The following is a 12,500-nucleotide window of genomic DNA, read 5'->3' as shown; positions in this document are numbered from 1 at the left end:
AAGGTGGTGTGGATGTTTGGCAATTCAGAGTGTCGGTTTGTTTTCTATCTTTGTGACCGACTGTCTCGCGCTCTGTTGTGTTGATTTATATAAACATTATTTTCCCCTTAAATGTTTAATATTTCCCATTATATATTCTCTCAGACCCTTTGACTGATATCCTCTCATATATTCTGGGTCAAATTGTGCATTTCAATATAGAATGGTGGAAAATCCTGCATGCTTCAAATGGAACCAATCTGCATGCGTGCAACCGATCGAATGTCTCTTTTCCCGCGGTCACCTGCTAAATATCCGACACATGCTTCTTCATCTACAAAACTATATTCATTCCTTGAACGCATTAAATGAACACTCCGCCTCATTCTTTATTTTCTTATCAGCTGTTACGATCGAATTAACTGAATGAAGTAATAAAATTGCTTCTACAAGCGGATAATTGTACAGCAAGAAACATTGCTCTTTTGAATAGTAGTCCAGTCAGAATAAAACAGGAAGCAGGGAAGGAATTCCAAAGGCAAGCGGGTTAGAATAAAATAACTTATTAGATCAAAAAGCTTTACAGCATTTGGGGATCTTTACAGTGAACAGGGTGGGACTTTGCTGCATCTTGGATTTGGCGGGGTGTATTTTGTAATCCGAACAATGTGTCTATAGTCAGTTTGTAAAACTCGTCATATACAGACATTTGGTTCGTTTGTTGTTAACATACAAAACCGTTCGATGGTGCTTGCGGTGGAGTGAATGCCTTGGACTGAATACCTGTGTGTGCTTGCTAGGTTTGAATCTTGTCGGTTCTGTAGAATCAAATTGATACTAGTATTAATTGAAACAAAACTTTATATAGATTATCCACTCATATACTAGCAGCCAATCAGAACTCAGAGAAACGTAAAGGAACATTCCAGCCTTCTTATAAACCAGCTTACTTCTTTTCTTTACTGTTTATTTGTTTGTAGTTCCACTGTTTAACCAGTTCAATAGATCGAATAGACCAATTTCAGTATAGATGTTTGCGATCTTAACATAATCGCTTCTGTCGGTACCTGATTCTAGAAAAAAAAATCAGGAAACCAATGTTATCATCAGAATCAAAATGTCAAAAAAGTTTTATTCTGCTGATTTTTTACCTCATGTACATAAGCTAAATACACGGTTTTGCATATGTGTTTTGTGTTGTGGATCGATACATTCAATTTATTGATTTAAAAACGGATCCATTTGATTGTTCATTTATCTGTTCTTATCTTTTTTACAAAGGAGTAACCACTTATCAATGCCCAGAGGCCACGCGAGGATAAGGGTTAATGGGTATACATTAGTTATGGAATTATAGCGTAGTAGTGGAGATTTTGTAAATTGGATTCCTTAGTGGGGGGGGGCGGTTCATCAAGTACTTGTTTACGTTGGACTTGAAGACATTCAGATTGCAGTCAGCTGGAAAGCAGGCAAACGGAAGAGAGTTCCACAGGCGTGCAATTGTAAAAAAGAAGCCTTGTTCATGGAATCTACGTTTTGGTTAAGGCACAGATAAAGAGTGTGGGAAATTATTTATAGTGGTTTTTACTAGACGAGTTTCTTTCGAGAAAGTTTGGCGAGGGGGGGGGCATAGATTGAAGCCCAGATGAGCACTTGCCATGAACATAACGATAAAGCAGAGAGAGACTTGCAACGTCTCTTCTGTGGGAAAGAGGTTGAAGAGAAGAGAAAAGGGCATCCCCCACTAAGCTATGGTCTATTTTGAACTCTGTCAAAGGAGGATAAGCTGCTTCTAGTAGCTCCTGTGCAGATGTGGTAGCAATACTCCATCATTGGACGTACCTGGCTTTTATATAGGTAGAGAATTGCATCAGCAGTGAGATATCTATGGGAGTGATAGAAGGATCCTACCATTTTTGCAGCGGCTTTGGCAACGGGTTTGATGTATGTGTTCCATTTTAGATCAGGAGTAAAGGTCAAGACCAGAAGCTTGTCAAAACATGGAGCCTCCCCAAGAGGAGAGCTGTTCATTTCAATTGATGCCAGATGAGGATCAGAGCATTGATGATATAAAGATAGGAGCTTGGTTTTAGATGCATTAACGTAATTGTTTAATTGTAGCGGAACTGAAAAAATGATTTTTTCAAACAGAATGACTTAACTGAGGATTCAAAACTGTCCAGAAGTCAAGGCAAGAGATGCAATCCTGCTCAGACGGTACAATTTATAGTCTCTGTCACGAGTTCTATATGCAAATTTACCAGCTGAATCAGGTACATTTATATATATTGAGTGATCTGAGCAGTTGAACGGTATAGTTTCTTTTCTTAACTTTGTAGTGTGGGTAATGCTGTGGTGCAGAGTCCAAGATAAAACAAACACATGCACTCCTGACTAAATTGACGAGTTTAGAGATACTACGTTTTATCAAGGAAAGATAACTCTTGTTTGTTATTTGAAACCAATGTTACCTTTATTTTTTAATTACATATACATTTATTTGTTTATTAATTGTATTTCATGATATTGTCCAGTGTTTGTTTGTTTTAAATTACTGTATAAGAGTATGAATAAAGCTAAAAGCCGTTCAAATGTCATTCTTTCCACGATTGCTTCTTTGTCGTGATTTTTAATGTATCAACTAAAATAACACAATAAAAAACAAGAAGAAATAATGCAAAAAAAGGAAGAAAAACAACTAATTATAAAAAAAATCTCAATTCCTATTTTGTATCTTAATTTAAGATACTTATTTTTTATTCTTTTTTTTTCAAAGATATTCCCGGTTTTGGAATTAACCTGAAATAGATTTGATTTAAACGTGTGTTTTGTAATTTTTTTCTTTGATTTTAAGTCAGAAAATTTTTAATTTTAAACATAGAAAGCCGAAATATTTATATTCTTTATTTATTTTCTAAACTCTTTGATTTGTCCAAACAATAATTTAATTAAAACAAACAAAGATTCTCCTTCCTGGATTGGACAAAACAGAAACATCCAGATGATCCCCCGCAGGAAGAGAGACAGAAAATCATGACAGATAAAAGACAATTTTGTTTTTTTTTTGTTGTTTTTTAAATAAAACGCAAGTAAAGAATTTATTAAATCTTCAGAACAAACTTTGAGAAAACTAAGAATGTTAAAATGAATTTATATAATCCATTGCTTTTACTGCTATCTCTTTTATGAAACGGGAGACAAAAATGAAAAAAATATAAACGGATGAGAAAGACTGTCCAATTATTAATCTTGCTAAAATCATGGACATTTTTTGTTTGTTTTTCTATCCAGGGAAAAATTAATCCGTTTTGCATTTGATAAAATTATTGTGTACCAAATTCATTAAAGAGGTAAATCTTTTGCAGAGGTGTAGTACCCTTCCGAGTTGGCCTCTACAGATTTTCTCGATGGGTCTCGATAAATCCCAGCACTACGCGATACACAAAATATAGTCCTTATTCATGGTGAGGACAGCCTTTTAATATGCTTTGGTATTATTGTATAATCACATTGACTCACGGTTCTCACCGAAGTTAAGCAATGATGAGCCTGGCCAGTACCAGATGGGTGACCATTTAGGAAGACTAGACACTGTATATATCATGCCGAGTTGTAGAAATTTCCAGGCTTGTATCTGAGGGTGCGTTTAACTCACTGGGGGAGATGCATCCCCGAATCAAGACAGAAAGCAACGGGAAACTACCTTACTTGTCTTCTTGAGATTACTATGGTTCTACAATTTGGAAAGCCGTAGTCGTCGACCTTGTTATAAAACAGCAAGACCGATGATGATGATGATGATGATGATGATGATGATGATGATGATGATGATGATGATGACGACGACGACGACGACGACGACGACGACGACGACGACGTGTTGTTCACCAGGTTTTGGCCAACTCATCTTTTTTGTCCTTCTTCTGAGTTGGCTGAAATATGATGAAATAACTTCAACTATTAAAATGAGGATAACAGTCCACAAAAAGAATGAATGCACAAATTATGAAGCATCATCACAAAGGATCATTTTTTTTTAATAATAATGCACTCGTATTGCGGTTTATATACGGCACAATCAAATTGACACACCAAAGTTAAGCAACATTGAGTATGGACAGTACCAAATGGGTGACCATTTGGGAAGGCAAGGCGCTGTATGTACCATGAAGTAAAATACCAGGGTGAGAACTGGCACAGTTTATCCTTCTCTCAAGGGTGGGTGGGACTCTCTTAAGCCATAGCATGCACACCATCTAGTGATGGCGTACTGATAAAAGATACCTTTCATAGCCCTGACGAAGCATCAAGTATTCAGCTATCAACAAGATTTGAATTACATTACAAACTCGTGTAGTGAGTTCAATCTCGGCTACGACCATGTTGAATAGATAGATTGTTGTGTTGCCCAACTTACAAATAACAATGATCTCTTCTGCTTACTAGAAAAACTGGGTGAATGTATGTGACGCAAACTTGGAGGTCAGACTCGCATATAACCATTATTTGTATTGGTTGTATTTGCTTTTCTGTTCGTCAAGATAACCCTGAAGAAGGATGGAGGTTTCATCGACTATAACATTGTGAAAATAACACTCAACTTTACCAATGATATATTCCACCGAATTCAAATAATACGAATGGCATCGTTGTGTTGTCCACCTTATGGATAACAATGAACTCTTCTGCTTACTAAAAAGACTGGAAGAATATGCCTCACCGTCTTCTGCAAACTCATACTGACGTATAACTATTCTTCTTATTTGTTGCATTGGCTTTTTTTGTTCAATATATTTTGTTTATATTTAACACCGAGTTGTGTCTTTCATCCGGACCCAAAACAATCCACAACAGGCATAAACAGAAGAAAGGCGAATCTAGAGTTGCCAACCTTGGCCACAAATTCGGCTATTCTATAAGTACAATTAGTACCAGTTGCATTCATTATGAAACTGATGATCTACTTCCGAGAACAGCATGGGTACACAGATGCTCATATTTATTTGACATGCCTGTTCATGTTAGCAGTTAACAAATTACGATAAAACTATGTGCAAGATTACATTTTTGACATTCACCAGATGTGATAGTCAGGTTTTGGTAGGATGTATTTCAATTCCTGCTGTAGCTGTTCATTTGAATGTGAAATCATATAAATTAGCCAATCATCTCATAAGATCTATAGCAATAACATACTTGATTTTGAAGAGCCTACAACAATTTTAAACAAATAAACTATGGGAACTTATTGAAGGAACCTCATATATTTGACAATGTGAAAACATAGCTGTTCAAGTTAGCAGTTAGCGAATTACGATAAAACTTTGTGCAAGTTTGGCATGTCACAAATACAATAAACATTAAGAAATAAAATAATAATTAAAGAACCATTGTTGACAGTGGTTGTAGCTAGACGAGTGTTTGTGGTGAATGTTTTACAATAAACCTCAAGAAAAGATACAATGGCTGTTTAATCATTAATTGATGGACGAGCCAAGAAGAAAAGAATTGTAAATATAACCATATTTAAAATCATTTTTTCCTAAGAAATCTTTTTATGCATAAAGTTCTTGCATTTAAAAAATCGTGTTAGCGGCGAATTTAATTAAAGTAATGACCGTTTAGTTCGCCATTTCACGTTGGAACAATCAAAATGGAACCAGTATCAGCAATGTCAAAGAAAACGAAGTTATAAATAAACTTCACTTCTTATTGATTTGCCCTGAATATAATCACCATTGTCTGATACTGGAGTTCGACGAGCAGTGGGGAGGTTTGGCCTGACAGAGACAAAATTCTTAAGAAAAAAAAACATTAATGGATGACCCAAGATAAATATATTAATACAAAATTAAAGTTAAATGACACATTAGAAAATAATACTCTTTCTTAAAGTATAAATAAAATGAGTTCATATTAAAATAATGTTCAATGTATAAACATATTGTAATATATGTAAATATTAAGGTAGGTGCGTTTGCAAGTGGCGTTTTAGCTTGTGTATATGAGTAGAGACATATACGAGGCTTATGTTGGAAAACAGGAAACGCTTTAGATTGGATTAATGGAATGGTCAGTAGAATTAAGATACATCACAATTGTGATAAAATTGAATCGGGAAAATCTTGTTCCATGGGCACGGAATATGTGCCTACATTAAAGATGGCTTCCCATGTGGCAGGGATATCTCTAGAGAAGATCCTAATGTACCTTATATGTGCTTCCGGGTTGCACTTGCTAACACCACTGCATTTATATTTGCCCTCTATCATCCTCACAACAGCGGAGTTACTATCTTTAAGAGCATATCTGAGAAAGATAGACCACATCCTGTCTGCACACCCCTCGGCTAACATCCACATCTGTGGTGATTTCAACGTCCATAACGTGGAATGGCTGACCCACTCAAATAAGACGGACGATGAGGGGAGGTTCTGTCATGATTTTGCCATTGCTTATGACCTCACTCAGATTGTTCGCGAGCCCACTCGTGTGCCCAATACTACAGGTCAATATGCAAGCCTCCTAGACCTTTTTCTCTCAACTTCCCCTGAGCTATGTTCATGTTCCATTCTTTCTCCTATAGGATGCTCCAACCACTCCGTCGTATCAGTTAAGATAAAAATGAAATGTAATGTCCCCAGACGTACCCCTCCACTGTACTGTACACCGATACGCCATGGCTGACTGGGATAGCTTCCATACATTCATATCTGATCTACCTCTGCATTCCATGTTTAAAAAGGATGTATCCTCTATAGTATCAGACCTGACCGAATGGTTAATTGTAGGCATAGACCGATTCATACAATCTAAAATATTCCAACAAAACCCTAACAGCCAGCCATGGTTCTCCCCAGAATGTGCTGCTGCCATCGCACACAGAAATCACTTTTTCCATAGCTACCAACGTAATAGATGCACTGTGAACAAAGCTGTTTCAGGAACGCCAGCAACTACTGTAAAAGAGTAATAAAAAATGCAAGAAGGCTACATGGCCAGTCTGTTAAATCCAAAGAAGCTGATCAGCGGCTTGGTTTCGACCAGTTTTGACAAATAACAAATAGGATCCTGAACAGAAGTGTGCGTTCTATCCCAACCATTATCAACGGATCAGAGGTCATCTTGTCAGCTTCAGACAAGGCCAAACTATTTGCCAAGAACATTGCAGCTAAGTCTACCCTATGCTACGAAGGCCATCAACTCCCCATATTTCCTCCTATAACACAGAATGCACTAGGTAACATACAAATATCTGTGCATGAGGTCGCCAAGCTAATCAAGAACCTTGATTCCAGTAAAGCTATTGGCCATGACGGCATCCCAATTATAGTGTTAAAAAATCTTCAACCAGAACTTGCTCCCATACTTATGAAACTGTTTAAACGTTGCCTTAAGGAGAAATGCTTTCCAACATCCTGGAAAACCTCATCAGTATGCCCTGTATTTGAGAACTCAGGTGATAAGTCATCTCCCTCTCAGTACAGACCAATAAGTCTCGTGTGTGTCATGAGTAATTTGCTGGAATCCATATTAAATAGAGAAATAGTCAACCACCTCAGCAGAAATAACCTTCTTAGTGGCATGCAATATGGTTTCCGTTCTGCAAGATCTACCGCAGATGTGCTAACGGTTATATCTCATAGGATTAGTGAATCTCTTGACAAAGGCTTCCTTTCCAGAGCAATTGCTCTTGACATATCAAAGGCCTTCGACAAGGTATGGCATTAAGGCCTACTTCACAAGATCTCCAGCTACGGTATAGCTGGAAATATTCTCTCTATCATAAAATCATTTCTCTCTGATAGGCTCATAAGAGTTGTGGTTGATGGACAAAAATCAGAGGCCTGCAGTATTATTGCTGGAGTCCTTCAAGGGTCCATCCTGGGCCCAACTCTCTTCCTGATCTACATCAATGATCTCCCAAAACACATACTTAAATCATTCGTTGACATCTATGCTGATGACACGACCATCTATGGCAACACATCAAAGAATGTAAATGACAAAGCTCTATCTGATTCTCTCTCCTCTGATCTCGAACGAGTGGTTCAGTGGGGAAAGACGCAGCTGGTTACCTTCAATGCAACTAAAACCAAAATTCTATCTTTACATCATCAACGCTCTGATCCCCATCTGGCATCAATTGAAATGGATGGTTCTCGTCTAGGAGAAGCCCCCTGTTTTGACAAGCTTCTGGGCTTGACCTTCACTCCTGATCTGAAGTGGAACACATGCATCAAGTCTGTTGCCAAGGTCGCTGGAAAGATGGTGGGATCCTTCTACCGCTCCAGAAGATATCTTACTACTGATGCAATTCTCTATCTATATAAAAGCCAAGTACGCCCAATGATAGAATACTGCTGCCATATCTGGGCAGGAGCTGCTAAAAACAGCCTATCCTGCCTTGACAGAGTACAAAATAGACTTCGTGGCTTAGTGAGGAATGCTCTTTTCTCTTCCCTGCAACCTCTCTCCCACAGAAAAGACGTTGCAAGCCTACCCTTGTTTTATCGTTATTTCTATGGCAGGTGCTCGTCTGAACTCCAATCTCTGGTCCTCCCTCGCCAATCTTTTACGAAAAACACCTGTTAAAAACTTTCCCCACTCTATATCTATGCCTAAATCAAAACGTAGATTCCATGAACAAAGCTTCTTTCTTAGAACTGCACGCCTGTGGAACTCTGTTCCGTCTTCCTGCTTCCCTCCTGACTGCAACTTGGATGTCTTCAAGTCCAACGTAAACAAATTCCTGGTTAACCGTCCCCTTAAGTAGACACTTTAAATATCCACACTAACGTACTGTACTTACAATAACCCTTATCCCTGAGTAGCTTCCGGGCCTTGATAAGTGGTGACCACCTTGTAAAAAATTTTTTTTTTTAATTAGCTTACAATGTATTGGTATGATTGTGTTGTCCACCCCACAGATAACAATGAACTCATCACTTACTATAAAGTTCATAGAATTGCATGGACAGTGGGCAGGTTTGGCGACACAGATAAAATAAGCCTTTTAAAAAGCTAGTACATATAAGCAGAAACATATGAGAAGTTTATATACGGAAACAGGAATCACTTCAGATTGTACAATTGGAATTGTCAGTAAAATTATGATACACTAAAATTGTGACAAAATAGGGTCAGTAGTATTTGAACAATATGACGTCAGACATATAACCGATAGAGCAAGCGGTAGGTAAGTTAGCCACCATACTTTTTAGTCTGAACTTCATCTGAGGAATTTTGTTACTTCTGATGAAATAAATAATATTGTGTTTTTTTTTTTTTTAATTTTATGTTGATTATTCTCTTTAACATTCATTTCTCCTCTGTCATATTTAAGTTTTCACACAGAAATTACCACTAGCCTTCGCGAACCCAACACACACACACACACACACACACACACACACACACACACACACACACACACACACACACACACACACACACGCGCGCGCGCGCGCGCGCACACACACACACACACACACACACACACATACACATTCACACATATATGGTGGACTCTCCCGTCGATTTCGACGTATGAGCTTCCAGCACAACAACTAAGTTGTTCGGAAATCCATAGAGATGAGTTGTTTATAGTGGTGAAGGCTTTGTGTAGAACCAACCATACTTTTTGCTTACTGCTAGGAAAGTTTTTATATTTTTTTTATTGTTTGTTTTTTCTTTTTTTTTTTTTTGAAGACTGCCACAGGACAGAGTACACAGGAGAACGCAGGTTTTTACATCAGTTACCTTCGACCTCAAAACAAAATGGTCACCCATTTGGTACTGGTCAGGCTCAACGCTGGTTATCTTCAGTGATTTGGCAAGAATCAGTGTGTCAACATGATTTTGCTATATATATTTATATATATAACTACTTAATTTACTCACATAAAATAAATATACGAAAGTATAGATTTATGTGTAAACTTTAAGTAGTTACTTCAAAAGTGCTCAATACGTAGGTAGAGCTAGTTAGTAAGTTATAAAATGTATCTGGCGATTAAGCTACACTGAATATTCCGCGTTTCATCCACTCTAGGACTCTTCAGACTCATGCGCTTGGTGCAGGCTTATGCATAAGCCTGAAGAGTTCTAGAGTGGATAAAACGCGGAATATTCAGTGTAGCTTAATCGCCATATACATTTTATAAGTTACTATATATATATATATATATATATATATATATATATATATATATATATATATATATATATATATATAACTGGATTTAAACTCTGTAAATAAAAATTTATAAAAATTAATTTTTCAATAAAGAGTACAAATGAAAATTTAAATTTTTTCCTAATTCCATGAAACATAATTATTGAAATGATATTCATAGGCAGTCTATAAATATTGCTGGTAAATTGAAAACTAAAAACTAAAAAATTATGAAATCAATTATAATTGTATAAAAGCTGATTAAATGCAGAGAGGCATAAGTCTGAATAAGTCTGATATTATTGCTCTATCTCGATATTGAGCTTTTTTCATCTGGCTGGGATTATCATATAAATATTATTATTAATATTTATATTTGCTTTAAATTTACAGAATAATAAAATTTGTAAACTGAAATTAACTTTCTAATATATATATATATATATATATATATATATGACGATGAACTCTCCCGTCAATTTGGACGTATGAACTTCTGCCACAACAGCAGAGTTGTTCGAAAATCCACACAGACGATTTGTTTATAGTGGCAGAGCTTTGTGTAGAGCAAACCACACTTTTTGGTATTACTGCTAATCCTTGTCGGTGCAGATGACTGCAACAAGACAAAGCACACAGTACAATGCAGGTGTTTACATCAGAGTTACTATGTCCTAGATGCATGTTTTAATGAAGTGTGGGGGTGTATCTCTCCCAGTGGATTAATGCACCTCCAGATACAAACCTGGAAAGTTCTATGACTCGACGCAGGACATACAGCACCTAGCCTCCCCAAATTGTCACCCATCTGGTACTGGCAAGGTTCAAAGTTGGCGAGAACCGGTGTGTCAATGTGGTTGTGCCGTATATATATATATATATATATATATATATATATATAGTAATTATGTAAATATACATGGCAATAAGGTTACAGAGACTTTTTGTGTTTTAACTTTGTGTGAGTTCGTCATACTAATGGATATCGACGTAGCTAAATTGCCATGTATTTTCACAACTTACTACCAAATACTACTCAGGTATTGAGCCCTGCTGAAATAATGACTTAAAATTGATCTAAAATATTATCCGAATAAAATTTTATGTGGATACATGAAAAATATATATATATATATATATATATATATATATATATATATATATATATATATAGGGGGTGCAGTGAGATGGATATAAATATTAAATTTTTTAAGAAAATTGAAAGGGAGATAACTGGTCTATACTTATTCCTCTTGTTTTTACATACATTGGGAAAAATAAAAATCAAGAAGCTCTCAAATTTATTGACTAATAGTATAACTAAATATTGCTTTCCCCCCTCTCTCTCACTCTCTGTGTTATCTGGCATGTTATTTCTGTTGTTAATACTTTTTTAATTTTTATATCAACAATTTTTATATCACTAACAATACAGTGCATTAATACTTCGCAGCTCTAAGAAATGAAGCATAAAACGCCATAAAAGTTTAGAAATCACCAAAAAAAAAAAAACAGATCGCAATATTAGAACCGTCTTCAATGGTCGATTTCACTTGCCGCTTTTCCAAGCTAATGGAAGTTTGGCATAAAATGCAACCTGGTATCAAGCTGTGGAATTTTTGATAAATCTAAAATATCTTTTTTTGCACATCTATTCCCTCCCCATCCATTCCTATCCATTTTTATGTTTTCGAGTTAATATTTTTGAAAAAAAGAAAATACGCGGTTTATCTGCACACTGGTTGACATTTATTGAGATTTTTCCTATGTGCAATTTTATTGCAACTTCTGTTACATATGTATTTTTCTTGATTTCCCACGTGCATTAGAAACTGCTTGTATGGACAGGCAATTTCAGTGTCAGAAGGAGGTGCAGTGATGGCCACCATAATATCAGGTTATATCATATGACATGTTCCGAAGAAAGAGATGTTCATTCAAGCTATATTAAAAGCATTTTTGTGTTATAAAATAATGGAAGTCATGTTTTCCACAGAGAGGCCTTCAAGTTCAGAGGTTACTTTTGGCGGAAGTAGAGAACTGCACTATGATTTCTGGGAGAGCACCTCTTTTTCTCTCTTAGCCGGTGAGAATATGAAAAGACCCAATATGAGTACAGCATGTATATGGCAACTGATTTAATTTGTTCCTGTATTCTTGAATAAACCTTTTTTAAATTAAAACACTTGTCAACATATATTATTTAATTGTGTTATGTAATAGGTGCTATTATAGAGGTGACGTATTTGTTGAGTGTTCGTATTGTGGAGATACAGACAGATCTTATATATAAAGGGACAGGGTACATTTTAATACAGAGCTGGAACATGTAATTCAATGAGAG

The sequence above is a fragment of the Euprymna scolopes genome, chromosome 25, assembly GCF_053919585.1.
Source record: "Euprymna scolopes isolate OS-2025 chromosome 25, ASM5391958v1, whole genome shotgun sequence".
NCBI classification, from domain to species: domain Eukaryota; kingdom Metazoa; phylum Mollusca; class Cephalopoda; order Sepiida; family Sepiolidae; genus Euprymna; species Euprymna scolopes.
This window is presented reverse-complemented; position numbering follows the sequence as displayed.